The sequence below is a fragment of the Oryctolagus cuniculus genome, chromosome X, assembly GCF_051225735.1.
Source record: "Oryctolagus cuniculus isolate XC-2025 breed Fujian yellow rabbit chromosome X, ASM5122573v1, whole genome shotgun sequence".
NCBI classification, from domain to species: Eukaryota; Metazoa; Chordata; class Mammalia; order Lagomorpha; family Leporidae; genus Oryctolagus; species Oryctolagus cuniculus.
The window spans coordinates 48,106,859-48,116,698 of record NC_142888.1 but is presented as its reverse complement, the minus strand read 5'-3'; the positions used below and the strand labels follow the sequence as shown (position 1 = coordinate 48,116,698).

The 9,840-nt window shown below is 44.1% G+C and overlaps 1 pseudogene; it reads left to right on the top strand.

Annotated features, from left to right (window-relative positions):
• Window positions 1–2,125: 2,125 nt before the first annotated feature.
• Window positions 2,126–3,830, top strand: LOC100337762 (AP-3 complex subunit sigma-1-like; annotated as a pseudogene).
• The last annotated feature ends 6,010 nt before the right edge of the window (window positions 3,831–9,840 follow it).

Genomic DNA, 9,840 nt, shown 5'->3' with positions numbered 1-9,840 from the left:
AAAGGTCTTCCTTTGCCGTTGGTTCACCCTCCAATGGCCACCGCGGCCGGCGCACTGCGACCGGCGCACCGTGCTGATCTGAAGCCAGGAGCCAGGTGCTTCTCCTGGTCTCCCATTGGGGTGCAGGGCCCAAGCACTTGGGCCATCCTCCACTGCACTCCCAGGCCACAGCAGAGAGCTGGCCTGGAAGAGGGGCAACCGGGACAGAATCCGGTACCCCGGCCGGGACTAGAACCCGGTGTGCCGGCGCCGCAGGCGGAGGATTAGCCTAGTGAGCCTCAGCGCCGGCCAAGCTCTTTCTATCTTTAAGAAAATAGATTTTTTTTTCCTCTTACTTTGTTCAGCATTTTTAGCTGTCCTTAGGAAAAGTGTTGGTTTGAATTATTTAGTTTCTCTTAATTGGAGAAGAAATTTTCTCATTGTTAATTCAATTTGTAATTTTCTGATTATTAATAAATTCAAGCATCTCTTCAAATGTTCTTCATCTTCTTTGGATTTACTCTTCTATATACTGCCTGATTATATGTTTTACCCATTTTTAATCAAGATTCCAATTTTTTTCTTATTGATTTGCAACTTCTGGCATATTTTAGAATTACTTCCTTGTTGCTTTTAAACACTGGAAATATCCTCTACTGATTTTTCATAGGCCTATTAACTTTATACATGATTTTGAAATCCTTAACTCTTATGTACTTAAACATATTAGTTTAATAATTATTAGGACTAAAAAAAGTCCTTTACCATTTGTGTATCACAAAGTATTCTCATATTTTCTTCTTAAAAACAGATTACTCTTCACATTTATGAATCTAATACATCTGAATTGCGTAATTGTATGTGATATTTGATAATAAAAGCAGCTTTGCTTTCATTTTTAAAAACATTTGTTTATGTGAAAGGCAGAGTGACAGAGCAAGGGAGAGAGAGGAAGAAGGAGAGGGAGAAAGAGAGAGAGAAAGATCTTCTATCTGCTGAGACGGGGATGCAGGGGGAAGAGAGGGAGGGCGGGAGGGAGAGAGAGAGAGAGAGAGAATATCTTCCAATGTAGACATTTGGTTCACTCCCCAAATGTCTACAACTGGCATGGCTGGGCCAGGCAGAAGCTAGGAGTCTGGACCTCCATCTGAGTCTCCCGCAGAGGTGGCAGGTGCTCAAATACTTGGAGGATCAGCCACTGCCTTTCAAGGTCCATTAGCAAGAAACTGGGTCGGAAGTGACTTAATCCACTGTGCTGCAACACCAGCCCCACTTCTATTGTTATAATGAGCCAGTTTTCCCCAAACTTTCTACTGAAGAATTAATTTTTCCCATTGATTAGTGATGTCACCTTTACAATACGTTGAACTCAAATGTACATGATTTTGTCTCTAAACTATCCAGTAGCATTAGTCTATTTGTATTTCTGGATTTTTTGGTTTGTTTTGTTTGAATGCCAGTACTGCATGCTTAGTTAACTCTCTTTAGTGTATCTGAGCATCTGGTGGGGCAAGCTTCTGTTTATTCTGTTTTGAGGTAAACTTAGCTACTAGTTTACCCTTATTCCTCTATATAAAGTTTACAAATGTATCAGGTTCTTTAAAAGATTGGAATTGTTATTCAGATTATATTGACTTCCTAAATTAATGTGGGGAGAATTGGCATCTTTGTAATTTTAGGTCATCCACTCTAAGTACGTTGAATGCTTCTCAATTTATACAGAACATATCCTGTGACAATTATTAATGTTTAAATATCTTTATAGCGGTTGTATTGTTCTTGGAAAAGTTCTTAAACACTTCAGGTTTTGACACTTTGGTAGATGGTATCTTCTTATATTTTATTCAAATTCTTTATTTGTGGACTTGAGGTATACACAATGGAATTATTCATAATTGGTTCATGAGAGTGTTCATAAATGGTCCATGCATGACATTGTTATTTTTTTCTTTATATTGGTCAATCAATTATGCTTTAAGAAACTAATAGCCCACTTAGGCCCCACCCCATGGCTTGGGAGCACTCAATCGAATGTGGCAGGGGATGGGTGGCGAGGGGTTGCCAGTGAAATCCTAAAGTGAAGCTTGCATGGCCACCCCGGTCCTGGCCCCCAGCGCCCGCCCTGTGAACCTAGCCTGGCCCAGCCATGAGCAAGGTGATCCTCATCTTTAACAATCACTGGAAGCTGAGACTCTCCAAGTTCTGCAGCCCCACAGTGATGATAGAGAATAGCAAATCCTCGGGGAGACTTTGCATTTGGTATCTAAGGGAGATGAAAATATGAAGGAGAATTATTAATTGCACCATCTGACAACAAAATGATTTCTTTTTAACTTTTATTTAATGAATATAAATTTCCAAAGTACCGCTTAGGATTACAATGGCTTTTTCTCCCCCCATAACTTCCCTCTCACCCGCAACCCTCCCATCTCCCGCTCCCTCTCCCCTTTCATTCACATCAAGATTCATTTTCTTTTCTTCTTCTTCTTCTTTTTTTTTTTTTGGACAGGCAGAGTGGACAGTGAGAGAGACACAGAGAGAAAGGTCTTCCTTTGCCGTTGGTTCACCCTCCAATGGCCGCCGTGGCCAGCGCGCTGCGACCAGTGCACTGCGCTGATCCAAAGGCAGGAGCCAGGTGCTTCTCCTGGTCTCCCATGGGGTGCAGGGCCCAAGCACTTGGGCCATCCTCCACTGCACTCCCAGGCCACAGCAGAGAGCTGGCCTGGAAGAGGGACAACCGGGACAGAATCTGGTGCCCTGACTGGGACTAGAACCCGGTGTGCCAGTACCACAAGGCGGAGGATTAGCCTATTGAGCTGCAGCACCTGCCAAAGATTCATTTTCAATTCTCTTTATATACAGAAGATCAATTTAGTAGATATTAAGTAAAGATTTCAACAGTTTGCACCCACATAGAAACACAAAGTGAAAATACTGTTTGAGTACTAGTACTAGTTATAGCATTAAATCACAATGTACAGCACATTAATGACAGAGATCCTACATGGGGAGTAAGTGCACAGTGACTCCTGTTGTTGACTTAACAAACTGACACTCTTATTTATGGCATCAGTAATCACCCTAGGCTCTTGTCATGAGTTGCCAAGGCTATGGAAGCCTTTGAGTTCGCAGATATTGATCTTATTTAAACAAGGTCATAGTCAAAGTGGAAGTTCTCTCCTCCCTTCAGAGAAAGGTACCTCCTTCTTTGATGACCTGTTCTTTTCACTGGGATCTCACTCATGGAGATCTTTCATTTAGGTCATTTTATTTTATTTATTTTTTTTTGCCAGAGTGTCTTGACTTTCCATGCCTGAAATACTCTCATGGGCTTTTCAGCCAGATCCAAATGCCTTAAGGGCTGATTCTGAGGCCAGAGTGCTGTTTAGGACATCTGCCATTCTATGAGTCTGCTGTGTATCCCACTTCCCATGTTGGATCGTTCTCTCCCTTAACAAAATGATTTCTAGACATTACACAACGTTCTAGTGTGTCTTCTCTGTGGAGTATTCAGAAAGTGAACTTAGCATTTTAGATCTAATTCAAGTAGTCGTGGAAACATCAGACAGGTGTTTTGAAAATGTCCATAAACTGGATTTAATTTCTTAATAGACAAGGTTCACAATATTCTTGCAGAATTGGTGATGGGAGAAATAGTGTTAAGAGACCAACATGAATGCGATTGTTACACAAATTGATGCACAAAATAAGCTGGAGAAATCTGAGGCTTAGAGGGAGCCCTAGCCTGTGTTGTATCAACTGTAAAGAATGTGAATCTTCCTGAAATCCCAAGAAATATTAACCATGGTGACATTAGTGTGAAAGTGCTAAATCTGCCCTCTTTTAAATAAAAAAAAAGACCACTCCCAGGTAAAATCCAGGGGGAAAAGTCATGTAAGTCTACCACGTAGTTGTTTACCAAAGATACAGGAGGAGAGGCTTAAGTTTGGATCTGACTCAAGGTACTTTATAGAGGTGTAAGATCAGTGTGGAAGTTCAATGTTGCTTTTCTTGCTCAGTGATTTGTAAAGAAACTGAGTAGTTTCAGTGTGATTTTCTCTGTTTTCTGACCTACATTCCTGTGCCCACCTAAGTCATGCCTCTGCATTGGCTACCACAGTATGTCATAAAGTGCTTAAGGTATCTCTTTCTCTTTTTTTGTAAGATTTTATTTATTTATTTGAGTGGTCCATCTTCTGGTTCACTCCTCAAATGGCCGCAATGGCTGGAGCTGTGCTGATCTGAAGCCAGGAGCCAGGTGCTTCCTCCTGGTCTCCCATGCCGGTGCAGGGACCCAAGCACTTGGGCCATCCTCCACTGCCTTCCCGGGCCACAGCAGAGAGCTGGACTGGAAGAGGAGCAGCCAGGGCACCAACCAGCTCCCCTATGGGATGCTGGTGCCGCAGGCAGAGGCTTAGCCCACTATTGCACAGCAGCAGCCCTGAAGTATTTCTTTAATGGTGTACCACTTGGGTATTGGTGTTTTGTGTGGGTCACAAGTGCAAAATTCCTCAGATATTTCTGCTTTCTGCAATCATTGTTATGCATGTATTGCATGAGAACATTATGACCTTTTTCTTTTAGAATAAACTCCAAGGTAATTAGACTTCAAACACCTCAAAAAAACTTTTTCAAATATTTTTTAAAGAAAATGGTAACAGGACCGATGTTGTGGCGTAGCGGGTAAAGCTGCCGCCTGCAGTGCTGGCATCCTATGTGAGTGCCGGTTCTAGTCCCAGCTGCTCCACTTCCGATCCAGCTCTCTGCTATGGCCTGGGAAAGCAGTGGAAAGTGGCCCAAGTGTTTGGGCCCCCGCACCTATGTGGAAGACCTGGAAGAAACTCCAGGCTCCTGGTTTCGGATTGGCAAACTTTGGCTGTTGCGGCCATTTGGGGAGTGACCAATGGATGGAAAACCTCTCTCTCTCTCTCTTTCTGCAACTCTGCCTTTCAAATAAATAAATAAATCTTAAAAAAAAAAAAGAAAAGAAAACATAACACCTGACGCAGGAAGGAACCTATTTTTTTAACTTTTATTTAATAAATATAAATTTCCAAAGTATAGCTTATGGATTACAATGGCTTTTCACCCCCCATAACTTCCCTCTCACCCGCAACCCTCCCATCTCCTGCTCCCTCTCCCATTCCATTCACATCAAGATTCATTTTCAATTATCTTTATATACAGATCAATTTAGTAGATATTAAGTAAAGATTTCAACAGTTTGCACCCACATAGAAACACAAAGTGTAAAATACTGTTTGAGTACTAGTTATAGCGTTAATTCACATTGTACAACACATTAAGGACAGAGATCCTACATGAGGAGTAAGTGCACAGTGACTCCTGTTGTTGACTTAGCAAATTGACACTCTTGTTTATGGCGTCAGTAATCACCCTAGGCCCTTGTCATGAGTTGCCAAGGCTATGGAAGCCCCCTGAGTTCACCGACTCTGATCATATTTAGACAAGGCCATGGTCAAAGTGGAAGTTCTCTCCTCCCTTCAGAGAAAGGTACCTCAGGAAGGAACCTATTAAGGCTGATATCACGAGTTGGGAGGGAATTTACCAGAGCAAACAAAATGAGCTGAGCTAGATTTATTGAACACACTGGAAGGAAGAAGTAGGGAAGCAGGACAGGTAGGGGCTGACAGCTGCTGCAACACAGACTGTAACCTGAGGGGTATACTTAGAGTGGTATCCTTTCTTAGGATGAGTGTTACCCGTATGCTTGCAAAGGAGCAGCAGGCAGGACAGCCATTGCAATGTGGACTACAATCCAAGAAGCAAACTTGTAACTGCAAACTTTCCTCAGTTGCAGCGAGTTTTCTATGGTCCAACAGGTTTTCCCAGGTACCTGATTTGCATCTCTAGGCGGAGCTGAGGAGCTTATATTGCCTTTAGGTAAGGGACTCCACCAAATGGGCCCTTGGACAGGAAACAAAACACAGGAAAGAAAAAACACGTGATGTAACTCTCCAGGAGAACTGAGGGAGGGGAGTTGGAAGACTAGGGAAATACATACAACACAATCTTCAGATGTTGTTGCGTCTGCTCAATGGATCTGATTGAGTACTGTGCACACTTCTCTGCAAAGCAGTCTAATGTCAGTTCCCTGATTGGTTGTTAACCCTGCCTTCTGATGTCTGATGGTTATTAGTCTAGTCTCCTGAGTGGTTGATATCTTTGCCTCCTGACTTGACAGGCAGAGTGGACAGTGAGAGAGAGACAGAGAGAAAGGTCTTCCTTTGCCGTTGCTTCACCCTCCAATGGCCGCCGCGGCCGCTGCGCTGCTGCCGGCGCACCACGCTGATCCGATGGCAGGAGCCAGGTGCTTCTGGTCTCCCATGGGGTGCAGGGCCCAAGCACTTGGGCCATCCTCCACTGCACTCCCTGGCCACAGCAGAGAGCTGGCCTGGAAGAGGGGCAACCGGGACAGAATCCGGCGCCCCAACCGGGACTAGAACCTGGTGTGCCGGCGCTGCAAGGCAGAGGATTAGCCTAGTGAGCTGCTACGCCGGCTGCCTCCTGACTTGTTATCCTTGCTTTCTGATTTGCTGTTTGTTATTCTGCTCCTCCCCTGATTAGTTAAATCTATACTCACTTCTCAGAAAGGGACCAATCAGGGAGAGCCACTTTGTGTATAAAACAGCCAGCACTTGCAAGGTTCTTTAGCAACTCCTCCCTTGAAGTCCCCCACCTGACCACTGCTGCAGGAGGTTTATTTTACTCACTGTCCCTGTCCAAATGGAAATTCTTCAATGCAAGACAGGAACTGCAACATCCATATTCCCTTTGAGTTCATGCCCTCCCCTCAAACTAGAACTATAACATTAATATCCATTTACATCTAATTTACATATACCTAAGGGCTCCTTTCCTAACACCCCTGTCTCCTCCCTAGAGGCTGCCTGATTTTGTTTGTTGTTCTCGTTTGTTAACAAACTAAGAGAAATATTTTATAAATTCATTTTTATTTCTTTGTTTTTTATGTGAGGGTGGAAATATAGAGAGCATGTGCTCCCATCCACTGGTTAGCTCCCCACATGACTACAATGAACCTGAGCTGAGGCTGAAGCCGGGAGCCAGGAATTCAATCCAAGTCTCTCACATGGGTGGCAGGAACCCAACTACTTGAGCCTCCACCACTGCCTCACACGGTCCAGTCCCCATTAGCAGGAAGCTGGGTCAGGAGAGAACTTGGTGTAAAACCCGGGCACTAGGATATGGAACACAAACATCTTACCTGGCATCCTAACTTCTAGGCCAAAGGTCCAATCCTGTCACTCTCTTTTTTTTTTTTTAAAGGAACCTTTATTTCATACATATTTATACCGAAATAAAATCTTCTTAGGTTTTATTCAATTTTTAAAATGATTACCATACTCTGTCATGTTTATATGGATTACTTTTATTAAAAAATGAGAGAGAGAGAGAGAGTCCCATCTGCTGATTTACTCTTCATGTGCCCTCAAAAGCCAGGGCTGGGCCAGGCTGAAGTCAGGAGTCAGAAACTCAATCCAGGTCTCCCACATGGATGGCAAAATACAAGTACTTGAGACATCACCTGATGCTTCCCCAAGTACATTATCAAGTTGCTGGAATCAGGAAGGAAGCTGGAACTTAAACCCAGGCACTCCTGTATAGGATGTGGGCTCCCCAGGCAGCAGTGTATATACTGTGGCGGATGCCTGCCCCTAGAGCTTACTTTTCTGATTCAAGGGTATATTATTAACATTCATCCTCATGGCTGTGTAGAACTATAATACGTTATTTTTGGGGGTATGATATTTGCGTAAGTAAACTGTAACTTATTAATTCTCCTGTCAATCATTCAGTCTGCAGGGTTCTTTGTTATTATAAATAGTGCTGCTATGAACAATCTTGCATAAATATATGGTAAGATTTTTATTAATATCTAATTAGAAATGGTATGCAACATTCAGCTTTACACGCAAGGCCAAACTAATTTTTTTTTTGACAGGCAGAGTGGACAGTGAGAGAGAGAGAGACAGAGAGAAAGGTCTTCGTTTTCTGTTGGTTCACCCCTTAATGGCCGCTACACCCGTGCACTGCGATGATCCGAAGCCAGGATCCAGGTGCTTCCTCCTGGTCTCCCGTGCGGGTGCAGGGCCCAAGGACCTGGGCCATCCTCCACTGCACTCCCGGGCCCCAGCAGAGAGCTGGACTGGACTAGAGCTGGACTAGTGAGCCGCGGCACCGGCCGAGATATATTTCATACAGTATATAATTCCTCATTTAAAATATCTAACATGTTTTTAAAGATATGTTCATTTATTTGAAAGAGCAGCAGAGAGAGGGGGAGAGACAGAGAGAGAGGGAGAAAAAACAGAGACAGAGAGACAGAGAGAGAGAATTTCTATCCTCTGGTTCACTCCCCAAATGCCCATAAGAGGCAGAGCTAGGCCAGTCGGAAGCCAGGGGTCAGGAACTCCATCCAGATTTTCCGCAAGAGTGCACAGGGCCAAAGCACTTGAGCCATTATCTGCTATCTTCCCAGGCGTATTAGCATGGAGCTGGATGGGAAGTGAGACAACCAGTACTGGAACCAGCGCTGTGATATGGGATGCGGGCATACTAAGTGGTGGCTTAACCTACTGAACCACAACACCAGAAAGTTTTAGAATATTATAAAGGGGGGGGGGCGGCACTGTGGTGTAGCGGGTAAAGCCGCCACCTGCAGTGCCAGCAACCCATATGGGCGCTGGTTCGAGTCCTGCTGCTCCACTTCCAAACCAGCACCCTGCTCATGAGCCTGAGAAAGCAGCAGAGGTGGCCCAAATACTTGGGCCCCTGCACCCACATGGGAGACCTGGAAGAAGTTCCTTTGATCCGGCCCAGGTCTGGCCATTGTGGCCATCTGGGGAATGAAACAGCAGATCAAAGATCTCTCTCTCTCTCTCTCTCTCTCTCTCTCTGTCTCTCCCCCCGCCCCCGGAATTGCCTTTCAAAGAAATAAATCTTGTTTTTTAAAAAATATAATTTTATTTTGATGCCAAAATGTAAAACTCTTGTATAATTTTTTCATAACACACATTTGCCACAAACTTTTTGAAGACCCCTCATACAATAATAACTCAATAAAAGGAAAATCATTCAGGAATATATATTCTTTAAATCAAAAATCTATACAAGTATGGGTTTCCTTAAAAATAAAAGGATGCTTCAATATCATGAAGCTAATCTATAAAATTTAACACATTGATAACCTAAATGAGGAAAATCATATTATGCTATCAATACATTTGATACATTTCTGTAGTAATATGTGATCTAAATAATAGCAAGATGGACCTTTGGCCTAGGAGTTAAGATACCCACACCCCAACATCAGAGTACCTGGGTTCCATTCCTGGTTCTGGCTCCTGACTCTAGCTTCCTACTAGTGCAGATCCTGGGAGGCAGCCATGATGGCTCAAGTCACTGGGCTCTTGCCACCCATGCGGGAGACCTGAATTGAGTTCTTAGCTCCCAGCTTTGGCCCCTTGGGTGTTGTGGGTATTTGGGGAGTGAACAAAGGGATGGGAGCTCTGTCTATTTAACTCTGTCTCTCAAATAAATAAATAAAAATTAAAAATAAATGAGCCTTGGGGCTAGCGCTGTGGCGCAGCAGGTTAAAGCCCTGGCCTGCAGTGTCGGCATCCCATATAGCCGCTGGCTCTAGTCCTGGCTGCTCCTCTTGCCATCCAGCTCTCTGCTATGGCCTGGGATAATAGTAAAAGATGGCCCAGGTCCTTGGGCCCCTGCACCCATGTGGGAGTCCCGGAAGAAGCTCCTGACTTTGGATTGGCACAGCTCCAGCCATTGAGGCCATCTGGGAGTGAACCAGCGGATGGAAGA